The 25,470-nt window shown below is 37.7% G+C and overlaps 1 long non-coding RNA gene across 1 annotated transcript; it reads right to left on the reverse strand.

Moving 5' to 3' along the window:
• Nucleotides 1-745: 745 nt before the first annotated feature.
• LOC124258267 lies at nt 746-19,243 on the reverse strand. Its single transcript, XR_006893552.1, has 3 exons — nt 19,132-19,243; nt 2,997-3,074; nt 746-832 (listed from the first exon to the last, which is right to left on the reverse strand). It is a non-coding gene; the product is annotated as an uncharacterized LOC124258267 (long non-coding RNA).
• Nucleotides 19,244-25,470: the final 6,227 nt, after the last annotated feature.

Consider the following 25,470-nt stretch of genomic DNA (forward strand, 5'->3'; position numbering starts at 1 on the left):
GAGTGATGGTCGCAGCATTTGATGGTGGTCTAGGCGATTTGAACTATGTCGAGGACGGGGGGTCTCAAAAAACACCTTGTACAATCTCATCCATACAGACGATAACCAATGGGCAATGATCTCGTCCCAAATTGACTGGCTGCTCAATATCAACATCATTTCTCCATACATGTTTACGAAGAATAGGATCATTACATCACGAAATGAGAGAGAGAGAGAGGATTGGATACATACCCTCTGCAAAATCTACGGTTTTGGCAGGGGCAGTTATGATTATAGTGATTATTATGCATACATATAGTATTCAGAGGCATGATATGTAATGGTAGTTGTAAAACACCCATCACAAAGTACATTTTGATATACTACATGCCTATATTGTCGTAGGTATATAAAAATATTTTTTTCTCACATTGGCATTGCAGCTGGACTATGGGTACCGATGTTCAGTTGCCCCAGAATGACACTTATAATCATCAGAAAATACTGGTTACAATTATCAATGGTTCCAAAAATCAACATACACTTCCTTGGGAAATACATTTGCTACACAAGCCCCTGCACTAGTGGGTGAGCGTGGTTTTGGCAGTATTTCAGCAATATCACGACGGGACATTAGAAGTGGGCTTCATACATAATAGCCACGGTAACAGTTCGTGACCACCGACCGCTTTAACCACAATGCTACCACACTGCCCCTCCTTTTTGGAAGAGTGTACTCCATGTGTAGAATACTTACAACAACTTTCCTCATCTCTCCCATCAGCACAGTCTTGTTTACCGTCACACACTTGTAAATTCTCTATACACGTTGTGTTCGAGCACTGGAACTCTGGAGATATATAAATACACGTTGTGTTCGAGCACTGGAACTCTGGAGATATATAAATTAACATTATGTTCGAGCACTGGAGCTCTGGATATATATAAATACATGTTATGTTCGAGCACCGGAGCTCTGGAGATATATAAATTAACGTTATGTTCGAGCACTGGAACTCTGGAGATATATAAATTAACGTTATGTTCGAGCACCTGAGCTCTGGAGATATATAAATTAACGTTATGTTCGAGCATTGGAACTCTGGAGATATATAAATTAACGTTATGTTCGAGCACTGGAGCTCTGCAGATATATAAATACACGTTTTGTCCGAGCACTGGAGCTCTGGAGATATATACATACATGTTTTGTTCGAGCACCTGAGCTCTGGAGATATATAAATTAACGTTATGTTCGAGCACTGGAACTCTGGAGATATATAAATTAACGTTATGTTCGAGCACCTGAGCTCTGGAGATATATACATTAACGTTATGTTCGAGCATTGGATCTCTGGAGATATATAAATTAACGTTATGTTCGAGCACTGGAGCTCTGGAGATATATAAATACACGTTGTGTCCGAGCACTGGAGCTCTGGAGATGTATAAATTAACGTTATGTTCGAGCATTGGAACTCTGGAGATATATAAATTAACATTATGTTCGAGCACTGGAGCTCTGGATATATATAAATACATGTTATGTTCGAGCACCGGAGCTCTGGAGATATATAAATACACGTTGTGTCCGAGCACTGGAGCTCTGGAGATATATAAATACATGTTATGTTCGAGCACCGGAGATCTGGAGATATATAAATTAACGTTATGTTCGAGCACTGGAGATATTTAATACACGTTGAGCCAAATTCGGAATGAGGGAGCAAGCTGCCGTTAAATTAAAATTATAAAATATTTACTTATTTTGCATCGATTAAACGACCTAAATACAATCAAACTACTAACAAAATGGTATTAAAACCACGCGCCACGAAACATCCGTGCGTCCTGTCATATTTCTATAGCAATCTGAAATTTAGGTCCAAGATTATGAAAGGTTCGAATTCGATTTCAATACTGCAGCGACGTTGGGATAGTAGTTGCATTGGTTGAGTAGTTTCTGCAACTATTCTAAAAGTTCCAAAGGTGGCATGGCACAAATGAAAAGATCAAATAAGTGGCGAAATAGACGAAATGGCGAAATATCTAAAACATAAGTACTCAGTAAATGTATTAAGCCTTACCGCAAAATAATCAAACTTACTAAAATAAAAGAAAAGAAACAACTTTCCTCACATTTGAGGACACGTGATGGAGTAAATATTTTATGGGCGAAAATATTTATTAAAATCCCCATGTGAACAAAGTGCAATACCTTCATTTTAGTAAAACATGCTGGCTACAATAATCAAGATTTATCAATGAACACATTTATATTTATTTAATTGAAAGTGCCAAGTTCTTCCACTGAAATGTTTTTAGCCTGGCTGCTGACACTGTAGTCGAAGCATTACTTGTTTGATCAGGTAAATGGCACAGGTGTGATAATAGGCAAATGCCTACATCCTGCACGTGCTGTTAGGGCTTGTTTTGCCATTTTCCTTTAACCACAAAATGTAGACCTTAAGCTCTACGATTAATTCAATACCCTCTCCAAATGTTTCCCGAACCATTTCTGTTTTAAGGCAAGAATCGTTTCCATGGCAATTTGCATGCACAACCATTTGTTTCGCCACTGCTCCGCAATATTTGAAGGTAAGTCGATGAAACTTTCTCTAGCTTACACCTACTGTGATTTTTATTGCCAACAAAATTAACAGCGACACAAACTATTACCAACGTAATCATTACTTAAAGTAGGAAAAAAACAGGTCATGGTCTTAAATGAACAACAGTTTTAAACAGTTCCATTCATATAGACACCTCAGGGAGAGTTTGATTGAGTGAGTTTGGTTTTACGCCGCCTTTAGCAAAATACTAGTAATATCACGGCGGGGGCTGTTTAATGATAACAATAAGACTGGTGCTACAAGCAACGAGCTATGTCATCGTGTCCCGATGACAGGTAAGGTTACATTCACCGCTTCTTAAATAAATGAATGAATGAATGAATGAATGAATGAATGAATGAATGAACGTGTGTGAGAGGGAACATGTCAATTCAAACTTACTCAAAGACTGAACTGACCCAACGAAACACATAGCGATGACCACCAGGCACGAGTAGTTGGGACACATGTCAGGCTAGCCTGAAAGAAAATATGTTCAGTGGTGAATTAGTCCAGTAGAAACTACATGGTCACATTTATTTAACCCGGGCATTTGTGATAACAACCCAATTATTGCACAGAATCCAGGTCTTGTGTCTCCTGGTTGTGTACAAAACCCAAGAAAAATCAAGCATGGGGAAATAAGTTTTTGAGGGTGTCCAAAAAAAGGGACCCAAGTTTTGTTTTCGGCTTACTTCACAAAAGCAGTTGTAAGAAGATAGTACCGTGGCTATGTAAGCAAACAGCTGTCAGCTGTCAAGCTTCTGTCAAAGTGGACCAAATCTGGGTATGTATGAATAAATTTGAACACAGAAATTTACCAAATACATATAAATGTCCTCCAGATGTTAAGCATGGAAATATATTTAATAAAACTAGAAGATGGTGACTTTGCAATCACTAAGCAGAGGCATGATGACAGTGTAAAACTATCAATGTTTATAGTTATAAAGTAACATGCAATACAAATGAACTGGCAAGTAAATTCTGAGCTATTTGTAACACACATTATAGCCATACCAAAGACTTCTAGATCTTTTTTCATGATGTTACTATAAATAGACTGCATCCATCTATGTTCACTTTTCATAATTATTTTTTTGCATGGAATTATAATCTCCCTTCAAGATGCATAGCACTTATTAACATTGTACATCAATTATGTTTGCCTAATTAATCAACATTAGATCCTCGAATTAGGCATTTGTGAAGGGAAAAAATGTCTGTACTTGATGCCAAGGTCAAGGTTAAACACTCGACACCATATATATATATATATATATATATATACACATACATATGTACATATATATATGTGTGTGTATGTATATATATATATATATATATATATATATATATATATATATATATATATATTACAGACTTGCTTTCATTCAAAACATAAAACCAGGATACAGGATAAACTTGTTACTTTTTCTAGTCTTATATTCAATCCTTAAACAAAATGTTGTGTTTTTTCTGAATCATAATTTGCAACAAAATAGGTTTTGCCATGTCCAAATATGCCTATTGTTCAATCATAAATTTAATTGAATTCTCATTGCACGTAATGTAGTTAAAGTGTTATGTCCATGTCATGGAGTTAAAGTGTTATGTCCATGTCATGTGGTAAAAGTGTTATATCCACGTCATGTGGTAAAAGTGTTATATCCACGTCATAGAGTTAAAGCGTTATGTCTACGTCATGGGGTTAACTTGTTACATCCATGTCATCTTTTTAGTGTTATGTCCATGCCATGACGTTAAAGTTTTAATTCCACATCATGGAATTAAAGTATTGTGTCTGCTTCATGGGTTTAAAGAGTTATGTCCATGTCATGGGATAAAGTGTTATGTCCATATAATGGAGGTAAAGTGTCATGTCCACGTCACGGGGTGAAAGTGTAATGTGCACATCATGGGGTGAAAGTGTTTAGTCCATGTCAAGGAGTCAAAGCGTTATGTACATGGCATGTAGTGAAATTGTTATGTCCACATCATGGAATTAAGTATTATGTCCACGTCATGGGCTAAAAGTGTTATGTCCATGTCATGGGGTTGAAGCCTTATGTCCTCCTGACAGGGTAAAAGTGTTGTGTTCATGTCTCGGACATAAAGTCTTATGGCCTCCTCATGGGGTTAAAGTGTTATGTCGATGTTATGCAGTTGAAGTGTTATGACCACCTCATGGAGTTATGGGATGATGTCCATTTCATGGAGCTAATCTGTTATATCCACGTCATGGGTTTAAAGAGTTATGTCATCGTCAATGGGTTAAAGTGTTATGTCCATGTCCTGGGGTTAAAGTGTTATGTCCACATCATGGGGTTATAGTGTTTTGTCCACATCATGGAGTTAAAGTGCTATGTCCACATCATGGGGTTAAATTGTTATGACCACATCATGGAGTTAAAGTGTTATGTCCACATCATGGGGTTAAGGTGTTATGTCCACATCATGGAGTTAAAGTGCTATGTCCACGTCAAGGGGCTCAAGTGCTGTTTCCACATCATAGGGAAAATGTGTTATGTCCACGTTATGGACTTCAAGTGTTATGTCCACATCATGAGGTAAACGTGTTATGCCCATGTCATGGAGTTAAAGCCTTATGTACTCATCATAGGCTAAAAGCGTTATGTCCAGGTCATGGAGTCAAAGCCTTATGTACTCGTCATGGGGTAAACGCGTTATGTCCATGTCATGGAGTTAAAGCCTTATGTACTCACCATGGGGTAAAAGCGTTATGTCTATGTCATGGAGTTAAAGCCTTATGTACTCATCATAGGGTAAAAGGGTTATGTCCATGTCATGGAGTTAAAGCCTTATGTACTCATCATAGGGTAAAAGCGTTATGTCCATGTCATTGAGTTAAAGCCTTATGTACTCATCATAGGGTAAAAGGGTTATGTCCATGTCATGGAGTTAAAGCCTTATGTACTCATCATAGGGTAAAAGGGTTATGTCTATGTCATGGAGTTAAGGCCTTATGTACTCATCATGGGGTAAAAGGGTTCTGTCCAAGTCATGGAGTTAAAGCCTTATGTACTCATCATAGGGTAAAAGGGTTATGTCTATGTCATGGAGTTAAAGCCTTATGTACTCATCATAGGGTAAAAGGGTTATGTCCATGTCATGGAGTTAAAGCCTTATGTACTCATCGTACGGTAAAAGGGTTATGTCCATGTCATGGGGTTAAAGCCTTGTGTACACTTCATAGGGTAAAAGGGTTATGTCTATGTCATGGAGTTAAAGCCTAATGTACTCATCATAGGGTAAAAGGGTTATGTTCAGGTCATGGAGTTAAAGCCTTATGTACTCATCATAGGGTAAAAGGATTATGTCTATGTCATGAAGTTAAAGCCTTGTGTACTCTTCATAGGGCAAAAGGGTTATGTCTATGTCATTGAGTTAAAGCCAAATGTACTCATCATAGGGTAAAAGGGTTATGTTCAGGTCATGGAGTTAAAGCCTTATGTACTCATCATAGGGTAAAAGGGTTATGTCCATGTCATGGGGTTAAAGCCTTATGTACTCATCATAGGGAAAAAGGGTTATGTTCAGGTCATGGAGTTAAAGCCTAATGTACTCATCATAGGGTAAAAGAGTTATGTTCAGGTCATGGAGTTAAAGCCTTATGTACTCATCATAGGGTAAAAGGGTTATGTCCAGGTCATGGAGTTAAAGCCTTATGTACTCATCATAGGGTAAAAGGGTTATGTCTATGTCATGGAGTTAAAGCCTTATGTACTCATCATAGGGTAAAAGGGTTATGTCTATGTCATGGAGTTTTAGCCTTGTGTACTCTTCATAGGGTAAAAGGGTTATCTCTATGTCATGGAGTTAAAGCCTTATGTACTCATCATAGGGTAAAAGAGTTATGTTCAGGTCATGGAGTTAAAGCCTTATGTACTCATCATAGGGTAAAAGGGTTATGTCCAGGTCATGGAGTTAAAGCCTTATGTACTCATCATAGGGTAAAAGGGTTATGTCTATGTCATGGAGTTAAAGCCTTATGTACTCATCATAGGGTAAAAGGGTTATGTCTATGTCATGGAGTTTTAGCCTTGTGTACTCTTCATAGGGTAAAAGGGTTATCTCTATGTCATGGAGTTAAAGCCTAATGTACTCATCATAGGGTAAAAGAGTTATGTTCAGGTCATGGAGTTAAAGCCTTATGTACTCATCATAGGGTAAAATGGTTATGTCCATGTCATGGAGTTAAAGCCTTATGTACTCATCATAGGGTAAAAGGGTTATGTCTATGTCATGGAGTTAAAGCCTTATGTACTCATCATAGGGTAAAAGGGTTATGTCTATGTCATGGAGTTAAAGCCTTATGTACTCATCATAGGGTAAAAGGGTTATGTCCATGTGATGGAGTTAAAGCCTTATGTACTCATCATAGGGTAAAAGAGTTATGTTCAGGTCATGGAGTTAAAGCCTTATGTACTCATCATAGGGTAAAATGGTTATGTCTATGTCATGGAGTTAAAGCCTTATGTACTCATCATAGGGTAAAAGGGTTATGTCTATGTCATGGAGTTAAAGCCTTATGTACTCATCATAGGGCAAAAGGGTTATGTCTATGTCATGGAGTTAAAGCCTTATGTACTCATCATAGGGTAAAAGGGTTATGTCCATGTCATGGGTTAAAGCCTTATGTACTCATCATAGGGTAAAAGGGTTATGTCTATGTCATGGAGTTAAAGCCTTCTGTACTCATCATAGGGAAAAGGGTTATGTCTATGTCATGGAGTTAAAGCCTTATGTACTCATCATAGGGTAAAAGGGTTATGTTCAGGTCATGGAGTTAAAGCCTTATGTACTCATCATAGGGTAAAAGGGTTATGTCCAGGTCATGGAGTTAAAGCCTTCTGTACTCATCATAGGGTAAAAGGGTTATGTCTATGTCATGGAGTTAAGGCCTTATGTACTCATCATAGGATAAAAGGGTTATGTCCATGTCATGGAGTTCCTTATGTACTCATCATGGTTATGTCCATGTCATGGAGTTAAAGTATGTACTCATCATAGGATAAAGGGTTATGTCCATGTCATGGAGTTAAAGCCTTATGTACTCATCATAGGATAAAAGCGTTATGTCCAAGTCATGGGGTTAAAGCCTTATGTACTCATCATAGGGTAAATGGGTTATGTCTATGTCATGGAGTTAAAGCCTTATGGACTCATCATAGGATAAAAGCGTTATGTCCAAGTCATGGGGTTAAAACCTTATGTACTCATCATAGGGTAAATGGGTTATGTCCATGTCATGAGGTTAAAGCCTTATGTACTCATCATAGGGTAAAAGGTTTATGTCCATGTCAAGGGGTTAAAGTATTATGTCCAGGTCATGCGGTTGAAGTGATATGTCCACACTATGGGGTAAAAGTGTTAGGTCCACGTCATGAAGTTCAAGTATAATGTGTACATCATGGGGTTAAAGGGGTATTTCAACATCAAAGGGTAAAAGTGTTATGTCCATTTCATTAGGTAAAAGTGTTATGTCCACATCATGGAATTAAAGTGCTATGTCCACATCATGGGGTTAAATTGTTATGTTCATATCATGGGGTTAAAGTGTTATGTCCACATCATGGAGTTAAAGTGCTATGTCCACGTCATGGGGTTATAGTGTTATGTCCATGTCATGGGGTTATAGTGTTATGTCCATGTCACTGGGTTAAAGTGCTATGTCCACATCATGGGGTTAAAATTCATTCAGTTAATGTGCAATGTCCACGTCAAGGGGCTTGAGTGCTGTTTCCACATCATAGGGAAAAAGTGTTATGTCAACGTCATGGAGTTAAAGTGTTATGTCCACATCATGGGGTAAACGTGTTATGTCCATGTCATGGAGTTAAAGTGTTATGTCCATCTCATGGGGTTAAAGCCTTATGTACTCATCATAGGGTAAAAGGGTTATGTCCATGTCATGGACTTCAAGTGTTATGTCCACGTCATTCGGTTGAAGTGATATGTCCACACCTTGGGGTAAAAGTGTTAGGTCCACGTCATGAAGTTCAAGTATTATGTCTACATCATGGGGTTAAAGGGTATTTCAACATCATAGGGTAAAAGTGTTATGTCCACTTCATTAGGTAAAAGTGTTATGTCCACATCATGGAGTTAAAGTGTAATATCCACGCCATGGGGTTAAAGTCTTCTGTCCACACCATAGAGTCCAAGTGTTGTGTCCACGTCAAGGGGTTAAAGAGTTATTTCCACATCATGGGTAAAAGTGTTTTGTCCATGTCATGAATTTAAAGCGTTATGTCCATGTAATGGGATTAAAGCCCACATCTTGGGGTAGAGGTGTTATGTCCATGTCGTGGGGTAAAAGTGTTATGTCGACGACATGGAGTTAAAGTTGTTATGTCCGTGGAGTTGAGGTAAATGTGTTATGTATGTCTATGTCATATGGTGAAAGTATTATGTCCACGTCATAGGGTTAAAGTGTTATGTCTATGTCATCTGGTTAAAGTGATTTATCCATGTCATGAGGTTAAAGAGTTATATCCACGTCATGGAGTTAAAAGTGTTATGTCCACGTCAAGGGGTTAAAGTATTGTTTCCACATCGTGAGTTAAAAGTGTTGTGTCCATGTCATTAAGTTAAAGCGGTATCTCCATGTAATGGGATTAAAGCCTTATGTCCACATCATAGGGTAAAGGTGTTATGTCTATGTCGTGGTGTAAAGTTTTATGTCCACATCATGGGGTAAAGATGTTATGGTTAATAGGGTTAAAGTGTTGTGACAACGTCAAGGGAATAAAGTGTCATGTCCATGACATGGAGTTAAAGTGTTATGTCCACATCACGGAGTTAAAGGGTTATGTCCACATCATGGGGTTATAGTGTTATGTCCATGTCATGGAGTTAAAGTGTTATCTCCATCTCAGGGGGTTAAAGCCTTATGTACTCATCATAGGGTAAAAGGGTTATGTTCATGTCAAGGGGTTAAAGAATTCTGTTCACGTCATAGGAAAAAGATTGTTATGTCCATGTCATGGACTTCAAGTGTTATGTCTACATCATGGGGTTAAAGGGGTATTTCAACACCATAGGGTAAAAGTGTTATGTCCATTTCATTAGGTAAAAGTGTTATATTCACGCCATGGGGTTAAAGTCTTCTGTCCACACCATAGAGTCAAAGTGTTGTGTCCACGTCAAGGGGTTAAAGAGTTATTTCCACATCATGGGTAAAAGTGTTTTGTCCATGTCATGAATTTAAAGCGTTATCTCCATGTAATGGGATTAAAGCCTTATGTCCACATCTTGGGGTAGAGGTGTTATGTCCATGTCGTGGGGTAAAAGTGTTATGTCCATGTCATGAAGTTAAAGTGTCATGTCCACGTCATGGAGTTAAAGGGTTATGTCCATGTCATGGGGTTAAAGTGTTATGTCGACGACATGGAGTTAAAGTGTTATGTCCGTGTCGTGAGGTAAATGTGTTATGTCTATGTCATATGGTGAAAGTATTATGTCCACGTCATAGGGTTAAAGTGTTATGTCTATGTCATCTGGTTAAAGTGATTTATCCATGTCATGAGGTTAAAGAGTTATATCCACGTCATGGAGTTAAAAGTGTTATGTCCACGTCAAGGGGTTAAAGTATTGTTTCCACATCGTGGGTTAAAAGTGTTGTGTCCATGTCATTAAGTTAAAGCGGTATCTCCATGTAATGGGATTAAAGCCTTATGTCCACATCATAGGGTAAAGGTGTTATGTCTATGTCGTGGTGTAAAAAGTTTTATGTCCACATCATGGGGTAAAGATGTTATGGTTAATAGGGTTAAAGTGTTGTGACAACGTCAAGGGAATAAAGTGTCATGTCCATGACATGGAGTTAAAGTGTTATGTCCACATCATGGAGTTAAAGGGTTATGTCCACATCATGGGGTTATAGTGTTATGTCCATGTCATGGAGTTAAAGTGTTATCTCCATCTCAGGGGGTTAAAGCCTTATGTACTCATCATAGGGTAAAAGGGTTATGTTCATGTCAAGGGGTTAAAGAATTCTGTTCACGTCATAGGAAAAAGATTGTTATGTCCATGTCATGGACTTCAAGTGTTATGTCTACATCATGGGGTTAAAGGGGTATTTCAACACCATAGGGTAAAAGTGTTATGTCCATTTCATTAGGTAAAAGTGTTATATTCACGCCATGGGGTTAAAGTCTTCTGTCTACACCATAGAGTCAAAGTGTTGTGTCCACGTCAAGGGGTTAAAGAGTTATTTCCACATCATGGGTAAAAGTGTTTTGTCCATGTCATGAATTTAAAGCGTTATCTCCATGTAATGGGATTAAAGCCTTATGTCCACATTTTGGGGTAGAGGTGTTATGTCCATGTCGTGGGGTAAAAGTGTTATGTCCACATCATGAAGTTATAGTGTCATATGCACGTCATGGAGTTAAAGGGTTATGTCCATGTCGTGGGGTAAAAGTGTTATGTCGACGACATGGAGTTAAAGTGTTATGTCCGTGTCGTGAGGTAAATGTGTTATGTCTATGTCATATGGTGAAAGTATTATGTCCACGTCATAGGGTTAAAGTGTTATGTCTATGTCATCTGGTTAAAGTGATTTATCCATGTCATGAGGTTAAAGAGTTATATCCACGTCATGGAGTTAAAAGTGTTATGTCCACGTCAAGGGGTTAAAGTATTGTTTCCACATCGTGAGTTAAAAGTGTTGTGTCCATGTCATTAAGTTAAAGCGGTATCTCCATGTAATGGGATTAAAGCCTTATGTCCACATTTTGGGGTAGAGGTGTTATGTCCATGTCGTGGGGTAAAAGTGTTATGTCCACATCATGAAGTTATAGTGTCATATGCACGTCATGGAGTTAAAGGGTTATGTCCACGTCATGGGGTTAAAGGGTTATGTTTACATCATGGGGTTGTAGTGTTATGTCCACGTCAGTTTTTTAAAAGTGGCATGTCCACATCATGGGGTTAAAGTGTCAAGTTCACATCATGGAGTTAAAGTGTCATGTCCACGTCATGGAGTTAAAGGGTTATGTCCACATCATGAGGTTGTAGTGTTATGTCGACGTCATGGGTGTTAAAGTGTTATGTCCACGGCATGGAGTTAAAGTGTTATGTCTACATCATGGGGTTAAAGTTTTATGTCGACGTCATGGGGTTATAGTGTTATGTCCATGGCATGGGGTTAAAGTGTTATGTCCACATCATCCGGTCATAGTGTTATGACCACATCATGGAGTTAAAGTGTTATGTCCACATCATGGGGTTAAAGTGTTATGTCCATATCATAGGGTTAAAGTGTTATGTCCATATCATGGGGTTAAAATGTTATGTCCACGTCATGGAGTTAATGTGCTATGTCCACGTCAAGTGGCTCAAGTGCTGTTTCTACATCATAGGGAAAAGTGTTATGTCCACGTCATGGAGTTCAAATGTTATGTCCATATCATGGGGCATAAGCCTTATGTCAAGGGGTTAGAGTGTTCGGTTCACGTCATAGGAAAAAATTGTTATGTCCATGTCATGGACTTCAAGTGTTATGTCCACTTCATGCGGTTGAAGTGATATGTCCACACCATGGGGTAAAAGTGTTAGGTCCACATCATGAAGTTCAAATATTATGTCTACATCATGGGGTTAAAGGGGTATTTCAACAGCATGGAGTTAAAGTGTAATGTCCACGCCATGGGGTTAAAGTCTTCTGTCCACACCATAGAGTCCAAGTGTTGTGTCCACGTCAAGGGGTTAAAGAGTTATTTCCACATCATGGGTAAAAGTGTTTTGTCCATGTCATGAATTTAAAGCGTTATGTCCATGTAATGGGATTAAAGCCTTATGTCTACATCTTGGGGTAGAGGTGTTATGTCCATGTCGTGGGGTAAAAGTGTTATGTCCACGTCATGGAGTTAAAGTACTGTGTTCACATCAAGTGGTTAAAGTGTTATGTCGACGACATGGAGTTAAAGTGTTATGTCCGTGTCGTGAGGTAAATGTGTTATGTCCACGTCATAGAGTTAAAGGGTTATGTCCACGTCATGGAGTTAAAGGGTTATGTCAACGTCATACGAATATACGTATATGAATAAATATATGTGTGTGTGTGTGTGTGTATGTAGGTACGTATGTACGTATGTATGTATGTATGTATGTATGTATGTATGTATGTATGTATGTATGTATGTATGTATGTATGTATGTATGTATGTATGTATGTATGTATGTATGTATGTATGTATGTATGTATGTATGTATGTAGGTACGTACGTACGTACGTACGTACGTACGTATGTATGTATGTATGAGATTTTAGGGTTATGTATGTTTCCCAGTATTAAGATATGTCTACTTCGTGGCACTAAAGCCCTGCCCCTTGACAATCAGACACATGTGAGTGACATACATGACGCGTAACAAGAAATGATGAACGTTGGCTTACACTTTACCAGTTCTTGACAATCTGAATATTTTTAATGTAGAAAGTGTTCATATTGGATTAGCACATGTTCTATCGTGACTGTTTCTGTTGGGAAGTCAGAAAATAATATCTGTGCTTAAAGGAATCAATCTCGTCAGTTTTTGTACTATGTGTTGTACGAGCCCGTAATCTTTCTGTTTATTCAAATTCATTACATAGTAAATCTTTATCGATCAAAATATATTCAAACAGAACAAAAATGAGAATAAAGGCAGATATTAAAGTATTTAGTTTTCTTATCGATCGACACTATCATAATCATTGGTTCTCTATATCATAATTATAATTGCGTTAAAGCTTGCGTTAAAACAGGTTACCATTTATCAGAAGAGTTTGATTGTAGTACACGTGTCCGCCAAGGATGCATATTAAGTCATTTTTGTTTCGTTTTTTTTTTTATTAATGAGCTTTCTAAGGATATTGGAGATTCATGTTCTCCAGGCTTGCAGTTTCACCCACATTTGGTACAGTTGTTCCTCTTGATGTTTGCAGATGATGTAATATCAATAGCTGATACTGTTGTTGGGTTCAAGAGAAGAATAAATGCTTTAGATAATTATTGCATTCAATATCATTTAACGGTAAATTTAGATAAAACGAAGATAGTCGTTTTTAAGAAAAGGAGGAATTATATCTAAGACGGATAAGTGGTATTTGGGATTACATAGATTACGATGTGTGTCGTCGTATACTTATCTTGGTGTAGTTTTTTCTAAGACATTACCTTGGAATAATCATGTTCATAATGCTATATTACAAGCGAAAAAGGTTGTTTATGGTATATTTAAATCTATGCAGAATTTAAAGCCGTTACTATTTCATGTATTTTTCAAGATTTTCGATTCTAAGGTGAGTGAGTGAGTGAGTTTAGTTTTACGCCGCACTCAGCAATATTCCAGCTATATGGCGGCGGTCTTTGAATAATCGAGTCTGAACCAGACAATCCTGTGATCAACATCATGAAGATTCTAAGGTAATGCCTATATTGCTATATGCCTTAAACATACTTATTCCCAAAAGAATACTGCTCCGGAATACAAATAAATTATAAATATAACAATCATGATGAGAAAAGCATGCTATTAACAAACAAACAACAGCTTTCTGGAAATCTAACAACCGATAACTGTAAATATGGCTGATTATAACATTAGAACAATTAGTGTCGGAAAGTAATAGTTAGTGCAATATCGTCTTTGATACTTACAACACAAATCTACCTGGCAATAGAATGAAAGAATGGATAGACTCTAATATTTCAAGATTGTCTTTAGTAGATCCGTTAGAGTGGCCGTATAGTATTGATTTGAAGTTTGATATCCTTTAGCGTAGAAGTGCATTATATTTCTTATGTCGGTGTAATTAACGCACGAAAAGAAATCGTGAATTGGATCCTCGTAAATGTAGCCACAAGAACAAGTGGGATTTGAAGATATAAATCCTTCATAATTATGTGCGTTTCTAAGTAGTTGTGACTATCATTATTTGACATATTAATCTGTTTCTTAACACTACCCAAGGTAGACGATTCTCTGTGATCTGTAGCCAAAAAATTCCGCAATTTTACTGTATCTAGGAGAAATGACTTGGCATAATTTGCACTTTTACAACTTTCAAACGGTCTCGGAAATTGTAGTTTGTAGTGTCAGATACCTTAGGAGGTGCGAGATTGCTCAGATGTTTTGGAGTTAAATTATTAACGATTTTATAACAAAATGTTAGTTTTGGGATGTGTCTTCGAGTACAAAGTGCTTGGAAATTTGTCTCATCATAAATTTATTAAGACTCGTACCGCGAACAGTGTTTCAAGTGTTAGTGCTTGCTGTTTGGTACAATTGTCCCAAATGTGACAACAATAGTCAAAAATAGGCAAAATGAATTGTTTGTACATTGTTTGTAAAGTTTGACGTGAGAGACGATATTTAAAACCTCTAAGACAATTTACCATGGGTGCAGCCTTTTTTAGGGATACAGTTAACATGGCATGTCCAGGAACAATCGTGCTGTAAAGTAAGTCCCAAATGTTTATGGCTATTAACGTCATTAATATTACCATCCTTCATTGTTAAATTTCGTTTTGGGCTGGGCTGTACTTTACGATAAAATTGTATAGTATCTGTTTTATTAGGATTAAATGTAACTTGCCATTTGTCAGCCCAATCAGAAATTTTACCTAGATCATTATTAAGATACAGAGCAGTTTCATCAGGATCATCTGTTATAGCATAAAGTGATGTGTCATCTGCGAAGAGACGGATATTGCTGTTAATTCCTTTAACGATGTCGTTGATATAAACTATAAACAATAGAAGTCCTAAGATAGAGCCATGGGGAACCCCGGCTAAGATCGATCTTTGATCAGACGTGTAAAGGGTTCTAACGACTCGCTGAACTCTATTGTCTAGATAACTCTCAAACCATTTCAACAAGTTACCCCCGATACCATAACGTCTTAGCTTATGTATAATACCTTTATGCCAGACCTTGTCAAAAGCCTTACTTACGTCACAAAATACAGCCCTAATTTCCTAACCGCTATCTAATGCACCCGATATAAAGTCATACAGGTACGTTAATTCATTTGCTGTTGAATCGCCTGGCATAACATCATCCCTAAAATGATAAAATACATGTTTAAAGATGCATTTTTCGAATATCTTTGCTGCACAGCTTGTTAGTGCGACTGGTCGATAATTAGAGCATTCATTTATACTGCCTTTTTTGTGTATAATAACAACTGATGCCTCCTTCCAGATATCAAGAAACACTTTATTCTTTAATGATAAATTAAAAACTTCAGATAAGGGAAGTGCTAATTGTCTTGCATTCATTCTCAGACATTTATTACCAATACCATCTGGGCAAGTTGCTTTAGTGATATCAACAGAGGAGAGAGTATCATGGATTTCCTGCGGACTAAGTGTTACGTCACATAATGGATTATCTACCTCTCAACGAATTCCAGAAATATCTCTATTAGGAGCAGCTACTCTAGCCTGATCTGCAAAGAAATCATTCATATTATTTGCTGTTTCTGCACTATCATCATATAGTTCACCGTTATGGATTATCGAAGGAAAACTGTTAATGGTGGTGGTATATGTTTACTTTTTATATATTTCTTAAGTAAAGGCCACCATGTTTTGGTACCATGTTCATTGTTTATTTGTTCATCAATTATATCCATGCACATTTTCTTTGCATTTCTTACCGAGGATATAACTCTATTTCTACTCAATTTAAAAAGTGCCCAGTCAGATGATAAATTACGCCTTTTTGCGATTTTATGATGGCGATTCCGTTTACGAATCAGTTTACGTACTTCACTATTCATCCAAGGGGCATCTCGGGGCCTTATCGTAACGACTTTATTGGGAATATATCTATCGCATAATTCAAGAATTGCACCAGTCAAGTCGCTTGTGATACGGTTAATATTTTCAGAGGCAAAGATATCATGCCAATCCAGAGTACACAAGACAATTTTAATTCCGTCAAAATCAGCTAGAGTATAATTATATATTTTTCTCTTGTAATTAATCGAGTTTGCAATCGACTCTTTGATAATGGCATATACAGGGCAATGATCACTATACACTGGATCTAGACAACCCCGACTCTAGTACGGCGCTAACGCTTGAAACACAAATAAGATCAATTAATGTACTAGAACTAGGTGTAATCCTTGTAGGTTCAGGTTTAAGTTGTGTTAGTCCAAATAACAGTTGTAATTGATTAATTTTATAACTTGTGTCCGTGAGAAGATCAATATTAAAGTCACCAACTACAATTGTGTCCATATTAAGATCAGCAGCGTTATTGATAGAATCTTCTATTAAATGCCAGTAAGCGCGCTTCTGTTTTGTCTGCCAGGTAGAACGTTCCTATAAGATAATTCCGTTTTTTACACTTTTTTTATCCACATCGCCTTAAGCCCGGCTATAGTTAAATTCTCCATATATTCAGAACTCATTTTACTTTTTACATACACCGCGACATCCCCGCCCCTGCTCTATCTATCATTTCTGAGAGGTGAATGGAAACCCGGAATTAAAATATCATTACTACTTATACCATCATGTAACCATGTCTCAGTAAGACATATGATGTCGTAGGTTCCGAACTCTGCCTGAAGAATGTCAACTTCATCTTTAGTGAGTGAGTTTAGTTTTACGCCGCACTCAGCAATATTCCAGCTATATAGCGGCGGTCTGTAAATAATCGAGTCTGGACCAGACAATCCAGTGAACAACAGCACGAGCATCGATCTGCGCAATTGGGAACCGATGACATGTGTCAACCGAGTCAGCAAGCCTGACAACCCGATCCCGTCAGTCGCCTCTTACGGCAAGCACTTTATCTCGGCTATACATGCAGCTCAGGATGCACGAGCATCCGTTACATAATACAAATGTGGTGGACGGATTGCTGCATGGGTCGGCAGTGTGGGGCTTTGGTAACATAAAGGAGATTGAAGCTGTTCATCTAGAAGTAAGTAAACGTTTATTAGGTATAAAAAGGAATTCCCCAAATCATGTTGTATATGGGGAATGTGGACGTTACCCCTTAAACATCCTTATTCATAAAAGAATCATTAAATTCTGGGTACGAATCATATCTCTGCAACAAAAATAGATATGTAAAGTTCGCATATGACATGTTATAATTAAAATTAGCAGATGCTGGTAAAGTAAATTCAGCATCTAATGTTAAACATCTGATTTATTCTTTAGAATTTGGATACATTTGGGAACAGTATTCTATTAGTAACAGACAAAAGTTCTTTTCAGAGTTTGATTCTAGATTAAAATTTTGCTATGAGCAAAATTGGCACTCTTTTATATGTGAAAGTCATAAAACAAACTTATATACTCTTTTTAAGCCTAGTTTCGGGCGAGCATTGTATCTAAGTTGTGTACAAATAAACAAGTTTGGGATAACTATGGCAATTTGACTTAGATGTGGATCTCATAACCTAAGGATTGAAATTGGTAGATACAATAAAGGGCAGCCTGATAAGAGAATTTGTGAATATTGTAACAGACAATGTGTTGAAAATGAATACCATTTTTTATTAGTGTGTGATTATTATACTGACTTAAGGATTAGATATATTGCAGAAATGTTTTACAAGTATCCATCTTTACATAAATTTAATATGTTATCAGCAAATACTGAAGTTATAAGAAATACTGCTATGTATGATTACTATGCAAATGTAAAACGTTCCGCACCCTCCTGATTGTACATGTCATCTCTGGTTATCTGTTGTACATTCCCCAAGGGAAAAACTGTAACCTTTGTTGTAATTATGGGCCTATGGCCTACATTACAATTACAATAAGAAAATAAATAAAGATTGGTGATAATCATCCTACGTATTAGTTCCACTATTCCCCAAAACATTAAGCCTACAAAATATATGTGGTGTTTTGCGAAGGATTTATGCCAGGTAAACCTGCAGACAGACCAGCAAGGAACATGCAAACAGCTATACATGTTGGAACAGGTCGCCAGACCAAACACAAGATGACAGTTCCCGACCTCCGAAGATACGTCTTCACAACTGGTCTGTCTCAAAGTTACTGTACCCTACGATTTTCCTTTGCCCCCAGACCCGTGAAGATCTGGGTTAGAATTTGTCCACAGCAACCAATGCTTGTCGTACGAGGCGACTAACGGGTAGCAAACTTCGGGTGGTCAGGCTCGCTAAAACGTCAACGTATGCCAACTGCGTAGATGTTGTTGATCACTGGACTGTCTGGACCAGACTCGATTATTTACAGACCGCCGCCATGTAGCTGTAATATTGCTGAGTGAGGCGTTCAACAACAAACAAGCAGGCAAACCCTACACCAAACGCTTTTGGAACATCCTAGTTGGTACATGACATTCTAGAAGTTGAGTAGATGAAGAATGAGGACAACTTTTATGGATATATAACTTCTTTATTGTGTTTAGGAGACCACTTCCGGGACGACATTAGAATCTAAGTCGAAACGTCGCCTATATAGAATAAAGAGGTTGTATATCAATAAAAAGTGCCTCATTCTTTAAGGAATTTTTTCTTACCGTGTGTGCGAGTTTGGTACTTTTCTGGTGTAATCTGTTCAAAATGGACGTTGTAATTCAAATCTGCCATCCATAAACTGCATAGCGTGTTTAGTGAAACTCAGAGTGTCAGTCAAGCCCTCTGTCACACGCTAGATGCAGCAGGGAAATGATTTAGAGTTGTAATCTTATACATCATCACGGCTAGCTAGAACACACGTTGTGCGAGAATTGCGCTCGCGTGGTCCTGGATCTACGTACGGCTATGAAATTACACAGAAATGTAGAATATTAAATTTCCTATCCGTTGGTATAAATATAAGTGCAACTACCTTGGCAGTTTGAGAAATAGACACTGCTAAATGTTGTCCAAATGTTTGTTATGCGTTAAAAACAGTAAATTTATCCGCTTTTATCGCGCACCGATAAAAGCACTGTGCTACGAATTTATTAATGTGGCATCTTTACGGAAAGTGTGAGCGAAGAAAATACAGCCTGATATCTGAACGACATAAGTGTATATGAATTGGGTTTATTTGCTTGTGCATAACGTTATACGCTCAACATTAAAAATGACTCACAATAAGTGTCAAAATGGATTTTCTTCTATGACGTCAAACGACGACGAGAGAGGTCATACACGATATAATGATAAGGGGGCATAACTCCGTTATTCGTAACACTAGGTCAATGTAACTCAGGTCAATTGAGAGAATTTGTTGTGGATACGGACGCTATATTTTCGTTATTTTATGTTTATGGTGAACCAAACTATTACAGTTCAAAGTTCCCCAATGTGAGCGGATGCAGTTTGGTAGTTTCACAATTTACAAGAAAAATGACAACGTCTTACATGTGAAAGCACGTAATAGCGATTTGGAAGGCCCTATCCGATATATAAGTTAGTTCTTAGATTCCCATATTCTCCTGTTTGTGTAGATGTAATTTGACTAATTTTGCATTGTTATTACCAGATTACGAGCCATATCTTCAAATGTAAGGAAATTGCTGAAAATATCACAACATTTTTAGTTGACGTCATTGCTTGTTTTATGCATTTTGCGACGTCGGAAAAGGACGACATTGGTATGCTGATTAGCATATATATCTCACCTAATTTCCATTAATTGTATAAAAGGTCTCGGCTTCTACGTCAGAATTTAACACTCTATAAACAAAACATAAAATGACTGATTTTTCCATTTAAATAGTGTCCTGAATATATCATCAATTAGACGGTTTGACAGTGTATCTTATTGTGAACAACTTACGCGCACCTGTTTGGCATCAACTTAACATAAATAAAAATAATATTTCTCAACACCCGAATATTTTGTTTGGGATGAGAAATTTGTTTGTTTATGATTATGTAGCTATTTCTCTTCATACGTATGCAATGAAGATGCAAAAGATAGCTTTTATATATGGAACTATATATTAGAATATGGATGTAAGATTTGTCCGAATTAACACAGATGGTATATGAGATGGTATATATATATTCAACAATTTTCCTATAAATGTAGTTAGAGTTTGATATCCTGTCATCGCAATATTATTTAATCGAATATGAATTGATTATATTATCGAAAACAATGATAGAGAATCATAAAACGTTTCCAACAAACGCGCACCTGGCCAATCAATATGCATTATTCTTTTGTCTATAAAACGACACAAATTTATGCAATGAACAAGACAATTCCTTTAAATATGTGTGCATATACATTTCATACCATATATAAATCATTTTCATTAATATTATCAGTTTTACATATAAGGTTGAATTAAATCACCGTTCATTAACCAGTTCATATGAAATTGCAATATTAGTCCAAATAAATTGAATAGGAACTAAAGTAGTTGCAATTATGGCTACGTTTGATCGTCTAACACTTGTGTAAAGGTTTAGAATATGGTGTATTGCACTAAATATGTCAATTTCTTATGTAAATATGATGCAAACAATCAAAACTTTCAAAGAAATAAAACACCGTAAACCCTATACGCGCGTATGATATGATATTGAACAAGGCTAAATGTGGATACTGAAGTCAGTTTCATGAAAAAGTATCTGAACTATACGCAAAAATACACCATAATACTGACAGTGTAATCGGAAGGATTGGGCGATTGTGTTTACTCTTGTTCAACCGACCTTCACCTCAAAGAAATTGCCTAATATGTACAACAATGTTGACGTATGACATCACTACCGCTGACCGATTTCTTACAAAATGGCGGCTTTGCTGACAAGGGTACACAGGATTTTGCAAGGACCCTTCTATTGATTCAGGGATCGTTTGTCCATAAATATGACATGTAAGTAATCAGAATGATTCTGACTATCTGTGTATTGTTATATGTTTTTATCGTTTTCACTATAAGTAAGAGAAAAAGCCAGAAATGCAGATAATTACCGTTGTCGTTCTGCGTGATTTTGCGTCAGTCATGGCGTCACGCTGCACGGAAACTTTGACAATTTTTTATGAATTATCAAATCATTGCATTGTATCTATTTATAATTTCCTATTTCTTGCTACGATAGTCTTTCCATGCATATTCAAAGGTATTGAGCCATTGCAAGCAATGAATAGACGGATGAATGTTGGAAAATTTCAGAAAATGCTACACAGTGTAAAATAGGTTTGTTTACATTTCGAACCAGCGCAGTCTTTCGAGCACAGCGTTCGTTTTCACACCAATATGTTTCGTCTCATTTTATCTAGTTTAAAGGGTAAGCTATTTTCATTGGCTTCAGACACTCTCGGTTGACCATCCTTCTGTCACCGGTGTTTCAAGTCTTTGTTCTTTGTTTGGTACCGTGTTGTTGAATGTATTTGAGGTTAAAGGGGATTATGTCGCGTGCACGTGTGTATTCGAGCGTACGCGTGTGTGTGTGCGTCTGTGTGTGTCTACTTCTATAAGTCCTGACTAATTGATTTGATCCTGAGAATATAGTTATTTGTTCCTAAGCAGAGGTGATTTCTTCCTGAGAAGTGGGTGATATCCCGACAAAGGGTGTGATTTGATCCTGAGAACGGTGTGGTTTGATCCCGAGGAGGGGGTTTGATCCTGAGAATTTGATGATTTGATCCTGAGAAGGGGGAGTTTGATCCTGAGAAGGACTGGTGATACTGAGAAGGGGTGATTTGATGCTGAGAAGAGGGTGAGGATCCTGAGAAATGGTGTGATTTGAGCCTCAGTAGGGAGTTATTTGACTCTGAGAAGGGGCTGTTTGATCCTGAGAAGGGGTGTTTGATCCTGAGAAGGGAGTGATTTGGTCCTGAGAAGGGGGTGATTTGATCCTGAGAAGGGTACGATTTGATCCTGAGAAGGGTACGATTTGATCCTGAGAAGGGGATGATTTGATCCTGAAAAGGGAGTGATTTGATCCTGAGAAGGGAGTGATTTGATCCTGAAAAGGGAGTGATTTGATCCTGAAAAGGGAGTGATTTGATCCTGAGAAGGGGTGATTTGATCCTGAGAAGGGGACGATTTGATCCTGAGAAGGGAGTGATTTGATCCTGAGAAGGGGACGATTTGATCCTGAGAAGGGGGTGTTTGATCCTGTGAAGGGGTTGATGATTCTGAGAATGGAGTGATTTGATTCACTCTCGACCATGTCAGTCCTAAGAGCAGGTATCACAGGACAGACTCACTCCAGAATGAAATTCAGAGGGGCTGACACACTCACCTAATCTGAGTTTCAGGGAAAGAAGAAAACATCCGGATTGCTTTCATCACATTTTACAAATACAATTTAGGAACTGAATTTATATTTTCTGCACATATGTTCATTTCAGAGTCTAGATGTTAGTCTATATTCAAGCGGTTGAGTACTCGGAACCTCTTTATTTATATTAGTTAATAACGCAACATATCACACGACCTGACCTAAATGAGTAAAGGCTTACACTGCAATATAAACAGCAATATAACAGCGTGTACACAGACCAAGTGGGGATTTCAACCCGGATCTAATATACAGACAACAGATTTCATCATGGCGGAAAACGTTTTCTTCCTCATCTAACAATCTCATCGTATGACCTGATACGACAGATATTTCCATGAAAGGCACAGCCATGTTATTTTGTTTTCAGATAGATATATTTACATTATAAAACATTACATATTTTCGATAACAGTGTCTCGTTGTGTGTTGGCATATTGGTCCTATTGATACTGACATAAAAATACATAAAGACAGCATACCTTAACTTAACCCTGTCGCATGTTAACAATATTGGTGACGATTTGACATCTTGCGATCGTTGTCGGTACCATTTATATTCTTGTCTAAGCCATGACAATGATGTTATACCATAGAGCCTGTTCACTGTAGCCCATACTGTCATCCTTGGCTCAATGATGGCAATGATGTTATACCATAGAGCCTGTTCACTGTAGGCCATCCTGTCATCCTTGGCTCAATGATGGCAATAATGTTATACCATAGAGCCTGTTCACTGTAGGCCATCATGTCATCCTTGGCTCAATGATGGCAATGATGTTATACCATAGAGCCTGTTCACTGTAGGCCATTCTGTCATCCTTGGCTCAATGATGGCAATGATGTTATACCATAGAGCCTGTTCACTGTAGGCCATGCTGTCATCCTTGGCTCAATGATGGCAATGATGTTATGCCACAGAACCCTACGCCACAGAACCCTTGCCCTAACCAATATAAACCTACAATATTACGCAACAGAACCAGTTAGCTCAGCGTCATATTGACATTCTTGTCCCAATCATCTTCGTTTGTGATGTTACGTCCCAGAACGCATTATCTGTAGATGCTACACTTGTCAGTGTACTATTTCCACACCTGACAGGTAAATAGTTATACTGCAATAAATCACGACAATTCAAAATAAGAAACAGCATATTATTATGACTATTATCCATTGCATCTTGACACGTCTGCAACCAGATATAACCTGTTTCAGTGGCAACAGCTTCACAAATACATGTCAATATGGATCGTGAAGTTCGTGAAGGCCGGTCTTACAAAGTGAGTGAGTGAGTATGGGTTACGCCGCTTTTAGCAATATTCCAGCAATACGGGCTTCACACATTGTACCCATGCGGGTAATCGAACCCGGGACTTCGGCATGACGTGCCAACGCTTTAACCACTAGGCTAACCCACCGCCCCGTTCTCAGAAAGGGGTCCAGTGTAGCTTAGACTGAGTGCGTATATATTAAGTGTTATTTAAATGATAACATTAGTACCATGAACAATGATTCATTTACTATACGTCACAAACAAATAGCTGGAAAAAAATATTTATGCAAGGTTTAAAGCTGTACATTTGATTATATAAAATATGCAGTTGTTGAGTTTCCAAATAGACAATGGAAAAAATAAACCTTTATTGTGATATCATGTTATTGCACAAAACACAAGATAATCGTATTGTATTTCATGTAATACCAACGAAACTCAAGTCATGAACAGTTTGAACTTGATTGAAAGTAGTTGCTCCCATTATTAATGTGATTAAATACAAAATGTTATTGACAAAGGTGTTTTATGTAAGAACATTTACATTGTCTTCAGACGGTCCGTACACGGAAATGTTAATCAATGAAAACTCATTTATGTAATCTGCTGGCGAAAGAAGTGTACACATGAAAAATGGATTTGGCCAAAAAGTTAGAAGCAGAGCCATTAGTTGAATACATTTACTTATAAGTACGTCAACTACTTGAAACATTGAAAACCTAATGCCCGTAATCGCCTGTGTACTCCGTATCAAACACATCGCCAGCAAATGACTGCTTCTTTATGTCACAGGTTGAAGTGACAATTGTGTCCCTAACAGCTTGCCATACTGATGAGCTGGCTTGTTCATATTAAAACAATTTCTCACACTGATAAGTGAGGTGTAATCCTGTATTCTAGTAGATATGTTTAATGGTTTAGTAACCATGAATTTTAATGATTATTTCTATTTAATAGCCATGTAAATGTCACAATGATAGTTTTACTTTGTCATATTAATTTATAATGTATGACACCCCATGCTGATAGGGGTAGTAGTCGTCCACATGTAGTTTCCCTAATTACAGGTTAATGGGACGTCTCGTACCCCAATGGCAAAATAAAAGTGAGAACACCAGCCCAATGGTCGTGTTTTAAACCTGCGACATTTGTTTGCTTGTTTCATTTTAGCCAGGGGCTGTGGGGTAGCCTAGTGGTTAAAGCGTTGACTCGTCACGCCGAAGACCCGGGTTCGAATCCCCACATGGGTACAATGTGTGAAGCCCATTTCTGGTGTCCCCCGCCGTGATGTAGCTGGAATATTGCTAAAGGCGGCGTAAAACCAAACTCAGTCAGTCAGTCAGTCATT

Source organism: Haliotis rubra, unplaced genomic scaffold (assembly GCF_003918875.1).
Source record: "Haliotis rubra isolate DU_JTF1 unplaced genomic scaffold, ASM391887v1 Scf689, whole genome shotgun sequence".
Lineage (NCBI taxonomy): Eukaryota > Metazoa > Mollusca > Gastropoda > Lepetellida > Haliotidae > Haliotis > Haliotis rubra.